We start from the raw sequence: 15325 nt of genomic DNA on the forward strand, positions 1-15325 counted from the left end.
TTTGTTACTCTCACAGCTGGAGTCCTCTTTATAACAGGCAGTCGCAGCTTCACTGGAGAATCGAACAACTTACTTTGTGTTACTACATGTTTCATTATAGACATTTTATAATAAATATTTACGTTATCTTGTTTTATAGAACACAGTTCAATGTCCCTACTAGAAAATTTTAAAGCTGCACAATACAAATCCAACTCCATTGCTGCAAAATATTTTGTTCTGGAGTCTATTCTGAGACTATCTCCTTTGTTTTTTTTCTCAGAATAAAACACTTTCCAATGAAAAGAACTATTGGTTCTCTATTAACTCTAGCTCTAATTCAATGCATCCTTTGATCCATTTCTGTATTTTAGTCAAAAGTCTTGAGTCAGTATAGTATAACCCTTAAGGCTTCCTGGGTCACCCTGCTGGTTTTCTCTTACTGGAGCATGTAGCTTCCTTTAAGGCACCATGTCATTCATAGAATCATAGAAGTTTACAACATGGAAACAGGCCCTTCGGCCCAACATGTCCATGTCGCCCAGTTTATACCACTAATCTAGTCCCAATTGCCTGCACTTGGCCCATATCCCTCTATACTCATCTTACCCATGTAACTGTCCAAATGCTTTTTAAAAGACAAAATTGTACCCGCCTCTACTACTGCCTCTGGCAGCTCGTTCCAGACACTCACCACCCTTTGAGTGAAAAAATTCCCCCTCTGGACCCTTTTGTATCTCTCCCCTCTCACCTTAAATCTATGCCCCCTCGTTATAGACTCCCCTACCTTTGGGAAAAGATTTTGACTATCTACTTATCTATGCCCCTCATTATTTTATAGACTTCTATAAGATCACCCCTAAACCTCTACTCTCCAGGGAAAAAAGTCTCAGTCTATCCAACCTCTCCCTATAAGTCAAACCATCAAGTCCCGGTAGCATCCTAGTTTCTGCACTCTTTCTAGTTTAATAATATCCTTTCTATAATAGGGTGACCAGAACTGTACACAGTATTCCAAGTGTGGCCTTACTAATCTCTTGTACAACTTCAACAAGACATCCCAACTCCTGTATTCAATGTTCTGACCAATGAAACCAAGCATGCTGAATGCCTTCTTCACCACCCTATCCACCTGTGACTCCACTTTCAAGGAGCTATGAATCTGTACTCCTAGATCTCTTTGTTCTATAACTCTCCCCAACGCCCTACCATTAACGGAGTAGGTCCTGGCCCGATTCGATCTACCAAAATGCATCACCTCACATTTATCTAAATTAAGCTCCATTTGCCATTCGTCGGCCCACTGGCCCAATTTATCAAGGTCCCGTTGCAATCCGAGATAACCTTCTTCACTGTCCACAATGCCACCAATCTTGGTGTCATCTGCAAACTTACTAACCATGCCTCCTAAATTCTCATCCAAATCATTAATATAAATAACAAATAACAGCGGACCCAGCACCAATCCCTGAGGCACACCGCTGGTCACAGGTCTCCAGTTTGAAAAACAACCCTCCACAACCACCCTCTGTCTTCTGTCGTCAATCCAATTTTGTATCCAATTGGCTACCTCACCTTGGATCCCGTGAGATTTAACCTTATGTAACAACCTACCATGCGGTACCTTGTCAAAGGCTTTGCTAAAGTCCATGTAGACCACGTCTACTGCACAGCCCTCATCTATCTTCTTGGTTACCCCTTCAAAAAACTCAATCAAATTCGTGAGACATGATTTTCCACTCACAAAACCATGCTGACTGTTCCTAATCAGTCCTTGCCTCTCCAAATGCCTGTAGATCCTGTCTCTCAGAATACCCTCTAACAACTTACCCACTACAGATGTCAGGCTCACCGCGGTGTCTGTAGTTCCCAGGCTTTTCCCTGCCGCCCTTCTTAAACAAAGGCACAACATTTGCTACCCTCCAATCTTCAGGCACCTCACCAGTAGCTGTCGATGATTCAAATATCTCTGCTAGGGGACCCGCAATTTCCTCCCTAACCTCCCATAACGTCCTTGGATACATTTCATCAGGTCCCGGAGATTTATCTACCTTGATGCGCGTTAAGACTTCCAGCACCTCCCTTTCTGTAATATGTACACTCCTCAAGACATCACTATTTATTTCTCCAAGTTCCCTAACATCCATGCCTTTCTCAACAGTAAATACCGATGTGCAATATTCATTCAGGATCTCACCCATCTCTTGTGGTTCCGCACATAGATGACCTTGTTGATCCTTAAGAGGCCCTACTCTCTCCCGAGTTACTCTTTTGCCCTTTATGTATTTGTAGAAGCTCTTTGGATTCTCCTTTGCCTTATCTGCCAAAGCAATCTCATGTCCCCTTTTTGCCCTCCTGATTTCTCTCTTAACTCTACTCCGGCAATCTCTATACTCTTCAAGAGATCCACTTGATCCCAGCTGCCTATGCACGTCATATGCCCCCTTCTTCTTTTTGTCTAGGGCCACAATCTCCCGAGTCATCCAAGGTTCCCTACTTCTACCAGCCTTGCCCTTCACTTTATAAGGAATGTGCTTACCCTGAACCCTGGTTAACACACTTTTGAAAGCCTCCCACTTACCAGACGTCCCTTTGCCTGCCAACAGACTCTCCCAATCAACTTCTGAAAGTTCCTGTCTAATACCATCAAAATTGGCCTTTCCCCAATTTAGAATTTTAACTTTTGGGCCAGACCTATCATTCTCCATAGCTATCTTAAAACTAATGGAATTATGATCACTGGTCCCAAAGTGATCTCTCACTAACACTTCTGTCACCTGCCCTTCCTTATTTCCCAAGAGGAGGTCAAGTTTTGCCCCCTCTCCAGTCGGGCCATCCACATACTGAATGAGAAATTCCTCCTGAATACACTCAACAAATTTCTCTCCATCCAAGCCCCTAATGCTATGGCTGTCCCAGTCAATGTTGGGAAAGTTAAAGTCCCCTACTATTACCACCCTATTTTTATTGCAGCTATCTGTAATCTCCTTACATATTTGCTCCTCAATTTCCCGTTGACTATCTGGGGGTCTGTAGTACAATCCTATCAAAGTGATCTCTCCCTTCTTATTTTTCAGTTCTACCCATATATACTCAGTGGGCGAACCATCGGATATATCCCCTCTCACAACTGCCGTGATGTTCTCCCTAATCAAGAACGCAACTCCCCCTCCTCTCTTACCTCCTGCTCTATCTTTCCTATAGCATCTGTACCCTGGAACATTGAGCTGCCAGTCCTGCCCCTCCCTTAGCCATGTTTCAGTAATAGCTATAACATCCCAGTACCATGTACCCATCCATGCCCTGAGTTCATCTGCCTTGCCCATCAGACTTCTTGCATTGAAATAAATGCAGTTTAATCTAGACTTCCCTTGGTCTTTGCCCTGCTTTCTCAGACCATCTGTCCGGTCATGTTTTGTACACTCTCCCTTACTGCCTTTTGTTTCTGTCACCACTTTACTTCCCACTGACTTCCTGCATCGGTTCCCATCCCCCTGCCACATTAGTTTAAACCCTCCCCAACAGCACTAGCAAACACTCCCCCCTAGGACATTGGTTCCAGTCCTGCCCAGATGCAGACCGTCCAATTTGTACTGGTCCCACCTCCCCCAGAACCGGTTCCAATGGCCCAGGAATTTGAATCCCTCCCTCTTCCACCATCTCTCAAGTCACGTATTCATCCTAGCTATCCTGTCATTCCTACTCTGACTAGCCCGTGGCACTGGTAGCAATCCTGAGATTACGATCTTTGAGGTCCTACTTTTTAGTTTAACTCCTAACTCCCTAAATTCAGCTTGTAGGACCTCATCCCGTTTTTTTACCTATATCGTTGGTACCTATATGCACCACGACAACTGGCTGTTCACCCTCCCCCTCCAGAATGTCCTGCAGCCGCTCCGAGACATCCCTGACCCTTGCACCAGGGAGGCAACATCCCATCCTGGAGTCTCGGTTGCGTCCGCAGAAACGCCTGTCTATTCCCCTTACAATCGAGTCCCCTATCACTATAGCTCTGCCACTCTTTTTCCTGCCCTCCTGTGCAGCAGAGCCAGCCATGGTGCCATGAACCTGGCCGCTGTCACCTTCCCCTGGTGAGCCATCTCCCCCAACAGCATCCAAAACGGTATACCTGTTTGAGAGGGGGATGGCCACAGGGGACCCCTGCACTACCTGCCTGCACCTCTTACTCTGCCTGGTGGTCACCCATTCACTTCCTGCCTGTACACCCTTTACCTGCGGTGTGACCAACTCGCTAAACGTGCTATCCACGAGTTTCTCTGCATCGCGGATGCTCCACAGTGAATCCACCCGCAGCTCCAGCTCCGAGATACAATCGGTCAGTAGCTGCAGGTGGACACACTTCCTGTACACATGGTCGGCAGGGACACTGGTAGTGTCCATGACTTCCCTCATCTTGCAGGAGGGGCATATCACGGGTGCGAGGTCTGCTGCCATGACTTGCCTTAGCTTAGTTACCTCTTTTAAATTACGTTGAAATTCGAAAATGTTTACTAGGGACCTAGGTTCACTAAAAAAAAAACTACCTGCTATAAAATCTGTAGACCTTAAGTTTAGTCAATTAGTTAATTATAAATGTGGTTATGTTACCTGGTTTTATTGTAACTTAGCCCACAGTTCTAAGAAAAAGAAATACTCACCACCAACCACCCACCTGCTTTACCGGTGACGTCACTCTTTGATTTCATTGTTCTGTGAGGCTCATTCTGCTGCTCCTTATGCATAATGACAAGTTGTCCCATAGGTTTTCACTATAAGGGAGAAGTAAGTTAATTGTGTTTTATTCATTCCGTTACATGGTAAATAAGTTGAGACTTTTTACTCAGCAGTACTGCTGCATACTCATCTGTTCAGTGTCCCTCAGGTTGGTATCTAGGATATTACAAAGCAACAACTTCTCTGTTAGTGTGTATGGTGGCCCTCCAGTATGGGAAATCATCTCACAAGGACAATCTTTCTCCATCGGAGGAAACATTGGGCCAGAATTTGCTGGAGTGGGACGTGCCCCATGTATTGGATTTTTTCCCTCACCCTAGAAATGTTTTTGTGCTGCAAATTGCTGGGAGCGCGAGTTGATAATGGCGCAGCGAGGGCAACTGGGCCTCTGGGACCAACAGTCTATCTCCTTAATCAATTAAATTTAAAGATAAAGAAAGAAACAGAGGAACAATGGAGATGGAAATATGGTGAATTAGAGTCAAAATTAGGTACAGAAAGAGAAATAGAGAGGGAAGAAAAGATTGGATTAAGAAATGATGTGGAGATCTTGAAACATTTACCTGAGGAAGGAGAAAATCTCCGAAAGCTTGTGAATTTAAAATAAAATTGCTGGACTATAACTTGGTGTTGTAAAATTGTTTACAATGGATTAAGAAAGAGAGAGAAAAAAGAGACAAAGGAAAAGTAAGAAAAAAAATTACATTTTAAGAAACCTCTAGGATCAATTTACTACCTGCAGGACTGAGACTCCATCGTTTCAAATGTTCCTTTCCTGGGCCTTTGAGGTTGAGTGGCATTGCAGGAACATAAATATTGTCATTAAAAGGGTTCCTTACATTGTTAAAAACCAGCCCTAACATTCTGCAGCAAGTTTAATTCGTTTGAGCAGTGCAAATGCAGCAATTTTTTGAAATTCATAGGAAGGTTGAGGGTGAGCTGCGGTTTTTGCGAGGCTAACGGTTGAGCGGCGCAAATCACCCAGCAATTTGTGGCGATTTGCAACTCATGGCCTATCTCTTCATTGCCACAAATTACTGGGTTTTTACAAACTAATAACGGTGTGGGCATTTAAGTCACCGTTATTTTCTCAGCAAACTCTAGGCCATAATTAACTGGACTGAAGGTATCACCTACTTGTAGCAGATGCGTTCTTTATTTATAAAGATACAGCTGATCTCGGCTGGGGTAAGGGTAGAGGTGCATCAGTTTGGCAGCCGAGAACCCCAGGATTTCAAATGGGTCATCCTGTAATTTTTAAAATATTAAACAGGCACCAAAGGTTTGGTTTTGAAATCAGAATTCCATTTCTTTTACATTTCTGTGTCTTATGATGTGGATGCATTACTAGTTATTAAAACTTTCAAAGAACTTTCATCAGTAACTTGAAGTCGTATCAGATTTTATTGGTGATAGTTAGAAAATGTAAACATTGGCATCTGCGACAGCTGTGAGAAAGTTTTAAAACTTTCAACTTTAAAATGGGATGGGATAAAAATGATATGATCAGTAAAGGAATATTTATACACGTATTACATACAGACAGACACACACACACACTTCGACAGTTTTCACAGAATAATGGGCAGAGTCAGGGAACTGAAACTTCAAAGCACTGATAAAAATCCCAGAATACATGTAATAAAAAGTGATTTTGACTTATTGAATCACTGTAAATCAGTGGCCCTAATGTTATTCCCGAGATGGCATAACAGTTCAGCGTGAACAACTCAATGAGGGATCTCCTAGATTAGGACATAACACGCAGGATACCCATAGTATCTCTTTTGGCATCTGTAAAGAGAAAATGCAGGTCAATGTTTGAAGTCTGGACCCTTCCACCAGGAATTTCCTTCGAGCTTCTCCTGCTCCTCTGCAGAAAGTTACAGCGGTGGAACGGAAGAAGCCCTGAGGAAATTCCCAGCGTTTGTCAGAACCGAACACCGGAAGATATGTGAGCTACCTGATGGAATTGAAGAAAAGCACACAGTGAGAGAGGAGAGGAAGGAGATAATGGACTGCACGCCTAAACAAGTTTTATTCAAAAGATGGAAGGAGGTTAAAGTTGGTGGAAGATAATCTCAGTGAAGCACTGGAAAGACATTAAAAGAACACAGGGTGTTAAAATCCCTAACGAGAAAAACTGCAAATGCTGGAAATCTGAAATAAAGACAGAAAATTCTGGAAACACAACAGGCCACCAGGATGTAAAAAGAGAAAATACTGGTTACTATCCCTGGTGCAGACAGCCCTGCCAAAATTGTTCTGATGAAGGGTCCAAACCTAAAACCTAACTTACTTCTCCTTGTGTACTATTTCAAACATATTAGGTGATACGAAACTGTTGCTGAATAATATACCAGCACCATTTCTTCAAACTGTTAATCTATATTATCCCATCAGCTGGCTCCTGATGCACACTGAACCTTTATGTGGCAAACAAACTTTCACAATCAAATGTTTCTGCTAACAGTTATATAACAGAGCTTGAAACAGAACTCAAATCTACAGCCGTGCAGATCCAGAAATAAAATGTGTGATAAGTATAGTAGTATCAATGCTGGCATGGAGTGATAATACAATAAGGACTTCCAATATCCTGTAGTCACAGCACTCCTTACTTCACAAGCCTCTGGGATCCTAATTTCCTCCCAATCTACTCTGCTGCTCAGTATCAAATGAACTTGGTTAAACCCTGGATTGTTGGCTTAGTGTCTTCTATTTTAAAAATAATCTGTGAAAAATGGATTCATATTCTGGAAACATCCAGATAGATACACTAGTTCTGCTCTATTTACCTGCGAATAATTGCAAGTTAGGGTAATCAATGCTGCTTTATTCGTTTTTTTATTACTTGTGTCAGATAGCATATGGTTCTATTTCTGTACTCAAATAAAAGTATTTACTGCATATAGATTCACTCTGCACATGTTGCAAACTGCAGTTTCTTTTCTCATATTTTACCGTTATGTACAGACAACACATGAATTACTTCTGGACTTTAAGGGGAAGTGAACTTGTAATTTTCTTGTCCTTAACATAGATCATTAATTCTCATTTTCAATTGTGTATAATTTCATATCCAGAATACATCCCATAAGTTAGGAGGTTGTCTCAGTCATCAGTATCCCATTTATGTTAGTTATGTATGGTTTGCTCACATGGGGTGCAAACTCTATATTCATCGACTTACCGGTAAGTATTCTGCTCATACAGGATTGTTTGATCCACAATCTTGAGTCGGAAGGTTGTGGGTTCAAATCCTGCTCGAGTCCATAAAATAAACTGACACCCCAGCGCAGTACTGAGCGAGTGCTGCATTTCAGAGACCCTATCCTTTGAATGAGATGTTAAACCAAAGCCCAATGTGACTCTGATGGACATTAAAGGTCATATGGCAATATTCAAATCAGAGCGAGGAGTTTTTGCCGTGTCCTGGTCAACATTCCTCCCTCAACAAGCATCACAAGATTTTTTTAAAGTATTAATGATTCTTCTCTGTTGTTTTGGGGATCTTGCTGTATGTAAAATGGCTGCCACATTGCCAACATAGTATCAATCACTGCACTTCATTATTTGTAAATCACTTTGAATTGTTTGAGTGATAAGGTGCTGTATCAATGCAAGTCTTTCTTTTATATAGTAAGTTAGGTATTTAATAGAATAATATTCAAATAATTGTTTAAATTCATTGTTTGAATCAGATTTGAAATCTGAGGAATTATAGTCTATGTCTGTACGTGAGGCAATTTACTTATCAGGATTTTGTCCACCATTTTGAAAATTATGCCAATGGGATAAAGTTGAGGGCAACAGCACCCAACTGAATTTTAATAATTGATGTTGACATGTTGCTCCAGAATTCATTGGCACTATAAATATTTCAAATTTGTAACTACATTTCAAGTGATGGCCGACTGTCTCACCATTAAGTGATCTTTGCTTTGGTTTCTTTCCAGCTGAAGTAGAGCACATGGGCCACTACTGCGTTAAAGGCATTTACAGGCCCAGAACAATAAATTTGAACAAACCCCATGATACAATTCTGACTAAGATAATTCCTGGATGGGGTAGTATATAGGAATTGCTTTAATCTGCGCAACTGAATCAATTATGAAAATATAAGGCAGTTGAAAGCAAGAGTATTCAAAAAGTTTGTATTATCTATAAAAAATAATTCTGTCCTCTTCCAATTTTTTCCACTTGTTTTCTCCTGAGGATGGTGACTCAAACTTGGGACACTTCCATAAATGGAAGCAAGCGTTGGTAACCCATATAAACACCAGCTATCCAGGTGTGAATTTGGACAATGCATGTCAGTGGGCTATTGCACTCTGGGGTTATTATAGGCAAGTGGAGTCCTGTCCTCAGCTCGTACCCCCGCGTCCATGTCAGGATCAGCAATAGGTGCTGGACAGCAGACAGAATCAGAAACCATCACAGCTCAAGAGACACTGAGGTCAATTGTGAGCCTCTTGCTACCAGCCTCACTGAAGGCAATGATCAAAGCTGGGACCAACCTGCTCTGCATTGATCCACCAAGCCTTGGGGTTGGGGGAATGAGTAATTATACTTCATTCGTTAAAAAGAATTTGGCAAATCATTGAGGACTATCAGTGCCATACTTTCCACTTTGGTCACATAGATCAAGTACAGCACAACCACATACAGCTTAAAACTAACCCTGCTTTGTTACAACAATGCACCTTAACCCCAATGAGAATTTCCACACACCAATCACTATAATGGCCTCTGTAAACCAAATTGCTAATTTAGTAAGAGATTAAAATAAAAATGTGCACATTCTGAAATAAATTATTGCAAATATACAGCAGGTAGTCAGCAAGGTCAACGTTTTGCATAGACAAACATTGGAACTAATAATTTGTGGCAAATAATGGGCCCTGTACTGTGGGACCTCATGAACTCATTTCATTTAGAGTCCTCATAGCTGGCAGAGAGAGTGCTTTTATCCAATTGGTCCAGGATGGATTTAGAACCTAGGTCCACATCTTGAGGTGAAAAGATAATATGTGAAACCCATTACACCATAGTAAGTGTACACTTAGAAGCAACAGGACAGTTATACCAACAGCAACACAAAACTTTCCGGGGAACAAAATGATTAGTTCAGTATTGGGTCAAAGCAATTGTTCCTAATAGCCACAGTATTGCCTAAATTTCCACAGTACGCCCCAGTAAAAAGATACCTCTCCTGTCATCAACGTGTTTCAGAAAATGTCAGGCAGCATCCCCATAGTTTTGCAATTCACACCGGTGGTGGACAGTGTGTACTCAGGAAATTAATTCTATGACTAGACAGCTTTGATTCTCCTAATTTTTCTCATACCTGGACTATTTCAAACATTGCTTGAATCATTGAATGTGACCAGCATTTACAAAGTAGTTCTTCTTTAAAGGTTACCACTGAGGACATATTTTCTGAGTAACATGTTTCATAAGGAAGATGTTAATTCAATATGGCATCAAAAACAAAAAGAAAAATCAACGTTTACATACAGTTCCTGTGGTTGAGAAATTGAGTGGCTTCTCAAAATAAAATAAAAACTGAATGTCACAATCTGTAGGTGAAGACGGAACCTGCCTGAAATTTGTCATTACTTCATTTTGTTTGAGGTATTACTTTTAGGGTAACAACCTTTTAGGTTTCAGCCTTGGTTCAGTTGTAGCATTCTTGTCTCTGAATCAGAAGGTCATGGGTTCAAGCTCCACTCTCAAGAGACTTGAGTACATAATCTAGGCTGACACTCCAGTGCAGTACTGAGGGAGTGCTGCACTCTCGGAAGTGCTTTCTTTTGGATGAGATGTTAACTTGAGGCCCCATCTACTCTCTCAAGTGGATGTGAAAGATGCCATGGCATCATTTGCAGAAGAGTAGGGTAGTTCTGATGTCCTGGGTAACATTTATCCCTCAACCAACATCACCAAAACCAGATCAACTGGTCATTAATCTCCTTGCTGTTTGTGGGATCTTGCTGCGTGCAAAGTGCATGCCGCGTTTCCTATGTTACAACAGTGATTACACTTTAAACATACTTCGTTGGCTGTGAAGCGCTTTGGGACATCCCGAGAACGTGAAAGGCACTACATAAATGCAAATTCTTTCTTTCTTGTCTTTTCCCATCTAATCTATATTTATAGAACAGCAATTCCACAGAATAGGTGGGGCTGGGGTTGCAATAATTCAATTTCTAACTTCATGTTTCACATCAGGAATTCACAGCAAATGATTTTTGTAACTACTTTATTACCAGCAATTTGGGTTCCTTAGAAGCTGAGTTAGAAATTGGTACTCCAAGAGTTACCAATACATAAAGAATGGGTTGGATTGCATTTAGTATGTACAAGTCACTCCGTATCAGGCATCTGGTCCCAATGAGGATATGTGCCTGAGGCCAGCTTGTTGCTAAATTTATTTGTTTATCTGCCAATCTTTGAACATTCCAAAACATTGTTCCTCATAATCACTTCCTAGTGAGATTTCAAATTGCACATTAAGCTTGAAAATGCAATCGAGCAATGTCAGAGTTCTGCAGCAATGTACAAAAATAAAACCTTCTGAGAACTTTCATACAGTATAAAGTACATTATTGCTTTTTTTAAAAATTATGAATTACATGTAGCTCTGCTGAGGGCTCAGGGGATAAAGGCACATTAAGCCAGACCAGGAAGATCCCAGGTCCTAATCCTGGGTCTGGGCTGAGATAGATAAGATTAACTACAGCAAGGGAGGGGGAATAATTGATCTCCATAATGTTGGGCTGTGGAAGGTTTGTGATTTAATAGCTCTTCATTGCCATATATATTCAGGGCAGTGATGATACTAGGCTTTGAACTAGGATTTATAAACTGCTTTTCATAGAGTCATAGAGTCATAGAGTTATACAGCACGGATAGAGGCCCTTCGGCCCATCGTGTCCGCGCCGGCCATCAGCCCTGTCCACTCTAATCCCATATTCCAGCATTTGGTCCGTAGCCTTGTATGCTATGGCATTTCAAGTGCTCATCCAAATGCTTCTTGAATGTTGTGAGGGTTCCTGCCTCCACAACCCTTTCAGGCAGTGAGTTTCACCCTCTGGGTGAAAAAGTTCTTTCTCAAATCCCCTCTAAACCTCCCGCCTTTTACCTTGAATCTATGTCCCCTTGTTATAGAACCCTCAACGAAGGGAAAAAGCTTCATATCAAATGTTTATGAAATTGTTACACCTAACCTGCCACCTGAGTTGCATTCAGAAACATCATGTAAGTCACTGTTCTTCGTGGTCACAAACAATCTAAAACTCAATACATCACGATGCAGGTGTAAGCCTGTACACGCAGAGTAGTCATCTGAGTTTCAGAGTAAACTGGAATAGTCAGTGTGTGTGGCTAACATGTATGTGTTATACTTAACCTACCAGTGCATCGCTTATTGACCCAGAAAAATTCTTACTAGTTGGTGGGTACAACTAGCAGCTTCAACATGCGTCATGACACAATGTGCTGGTTTACAGGCCATCCTATCAACTGATCAGATAACTCTGGCACTGATATATGTTATTGCATCGTGAGATAGGTAGGTCCCAATGGAGGTGATGCAATTGGGGGCCACTTTGGATTTGGTGGCTTTATACTCAGATTTCTACATTGCATTTATGCTTCTATGATCACAAATGCAGCATAAAGATCCCAGTTAAATGTGCATTTTAATTATCATTTAGTCCAGTAAGATTCAAAAACGATTTACCTGAATTTATCAGTGAACTGTCTCATTTGCAAAGGTGTGTTCTGGAAGTCTTATCACAGTCAGACAGCACTGATATGTGGGGATGAACATTATACCACTGATGGGGGACAACAACATTACTATTCATACCTGTGGGATAGACAAGATAGTGGGCACTTGCAGGATAAATGAGATTGCATGGACTGTGACCACTCATGGGATAAATGAGATTACATGGGACAAATGAGATTACATGGGCAGTGGATAGCAACACTAACTACACAGAGCAATGAAATAGATGAGATTACCATTTACACTGGCAGGATCAAACAAGATTACAGTGGTATAGAGCAGTGATTTTATCATCCACACAAACAGGATAAACAAGATTAAAGCACTGATGGTGGCAGCGACATCATCCATGCCTATGAGTTAAATGAGATTCCCATTTACATCAACAGGGTAAATTCCGTCACATTCACAGTGGACAGTGACATTACCGTTCACACCCACATATAGTGAACGTCCTGCTTTTGGTTTACCATTTAATCCCGAGTAGGATTTTGGTCTACTATTTAATCCAGAGTAGGATTTTGGTCTACCATTTAATTCCGAGTGGTAACAATATGCATATTACATAGGGACAATAACTGAGGATATTTTGAAAGGGTATTCCGTTTTTAATACAAATATTTAAAAGTACAACATGACAGCTGCAGAACAAATTATATCTGGGTGACATAATTTAAATAAATTACAAACCCACAAGATGGGGGTTAAATTTGGACCATTTAACTAATCTGCAAAGTAGTGCATTATTTTATATGTTTTTTAAAAATGAATACCTGGCTTCATAATCGAACAGGGATGCCCTGAGTGACAGATCTGACGATGGTGGTGTAGGCTTTATGCTCACCCCAGCCTGCTAACTGTTTTTGACTATAAACAACTGCAATAGCTGAATTCAGTCCAATTTGACACAGCCTCAAAGGAATAATCAGATCTGGAAATCCAATCTCTGATGAAGCTCATGATAATGTGAGCGAAACGGCAGAAGAAATGAACACAGAAACAGAGCTGTAATCCCCAAAGGAAAGAGAAAGGTCTTTTAATCTCATGCCCTGTCTACACGAGAATATATTTCATTTCCATACCCAGAAGGTAATACCAAAGATATGTTAAATAGTAACATAGTCATCACTTTGACGCAAACACAGTTTCTAGATGCCTTTATTGATTGATGGGAATGGATTTCTTGCAAATAAAAGAGAGAGGGGTACCAGGGCATTTTTATGACTTTTAAGGAGGTTTTTTATCCCAAGACTTAAAACCCACCAAAAAATGGTTGAGCTATCAGTTCTGCACTGTCTTTTTGACACCTCTATTGATACTCTAAATTGAAATGCATTTCTGCAGGTTTGAGGCAATCTCGAGAAGCTCAGTATTCTGAGGATTGATAACATGGTCACAGTCGCATTATCTCTATGGAATTCAAACTGCTTGCGGGTGTTATTGTCCCTATTGTTCTTGGTTACTCATGTGTTCTGCTGTAGAAAATGATAGAGGTTCAAAGAAATTTGCATTTTGGGTTTATTTTCTTTCCTTCCCCTACGGTCGAGCAAACGCTGAGTAGTTTTCAGGCGTACATGGTCCAAATGCTTCCACGCAGGGACCAAGGGAACACAAATTGAAGGGAGGGCCATCTTGGGCTGCACCTTCAAATAGCCATTTAGTAGAGACACAGGTAGGGACCAGGGAGCAATCACTTGCCAACCCTCAGCCTGGGTATGCTGGGTGGCATCGGGACTAGGGAAAGTGGAAAGTAAGCTCTCTAATGGCTCAGAGGTAACAGCACCATTTCTGAGCCATACAGACCAGTTCGGTCCCAGGTTTAAGCCCTCGCCTTGTTAATTCAGCTGATCTCAGCCATGGCAGGGGTTGAGGTGCTACAATTGGCTACAGTGCCCCTGGGTCAGGGAAGGATAAAAATATGAATCTTACCTAAGCTTCCAACTCCTGATTGCTATCGAGCAGCTCTACACTGCCCCCCCCCACTCCCTGAACCCAACACAGTCTCGTCCAACATCAGTACCCACACTTTCCAACCTGAATCACTAGATAATGATCAAGGATAGGAACCCAAGCTGCTTTTCCGCCCAGCCTAGGCCAATTGTAGCATCCCTATCGACACTCGCGAACAGCTACCTCTGCACACATTAGGGATCAAACTGGGACCTTGCTGACCTGTGTGGCTCAGTTCTACACTGGGCGGTGCACACACTGTCAAGGAGCTCAATATTGCAATTTTTAATATACTCATTTGTATTGCTTTTGCGCATCGCTGGTAATATTTTATTGTAACTGTATTCAGCATTGTACTGATGATTAATTGCACCCATCTGGATCCAGCAGATAGGATCGCTTTTGTAAACTAGGTAAAAGTGAACTAGTGTGAGGGTGAAAGACCAGTGCAGGCACAGATGCAAATTGCACTGCTCACAGCAAGTGCTGTGGATGATGGCATTCCTGTCTGTTCAACAAGGTTTGGGTTAATATAATGCCCACCTCACTGCAAGTTTCCAGTATGTGTCATGTCCAGGCTCTTACTCACCATAGCTCAGACAATCCATCGGAGTAAATTATGTGATGTGGCAGTTCAACTCCTCCAGCTTCATTTTCGTGCATTTAAGCAAAATAGAATCTGCTCAGACAACTACGTGGCCAAAGCCCGGGTGATAAAATGAGAAAATCATTTCCTCATTGTCAATATGAAGATAAACATTATGGTGCCGGGAGCTTGAAAGCAGAAATAGCTAATATGCTTTGAAGTGGAAGATCCAAGCAGATCATAGTTGCCACAAAGAAATTAAAAACAAGCTCACAAAA

The 15325-nt window shown here is 41.5% G+C and overlaps 1 protein-coding gene across 1 annotated transcript in view; it reads right to left on the bottom strand.

Annotated features, from left to right (window-relative positions):
* The window catches only part of nek8 (NIMA-related kinase 8), a 60426-nt gene that overhangs the window by 923 nt on the left and 44178 nt on the right, over window positions 1–15325 (bottom strand). Inside the window, exon 16 of the transcript XR_010968517.1 lies at window positions 4652–4748. The gene's annotated coding sequence lies outside the window, so the exon portion shown is untranslated. The remainder of the gene's footprint in view (window positions 1–4651; window positions 4749–15325) is intronic.

This window comes from Heptranchias perlo, chromosome 28 (genome assembly GCF_035084215.1).
Source record: "Heptranchias perlo isolate sHepPer1 chromosome 28, sHepPer1.hap1, whole genome shotgun sequence".
NCBI classification, from domain to species: domain Eukaryota; kingdom Metazoa; phylum Chordata; class Chondrichthyes; order Hexanchiformes; family Hexanchidae; genus Heptranchias; species Heptranchias perlo.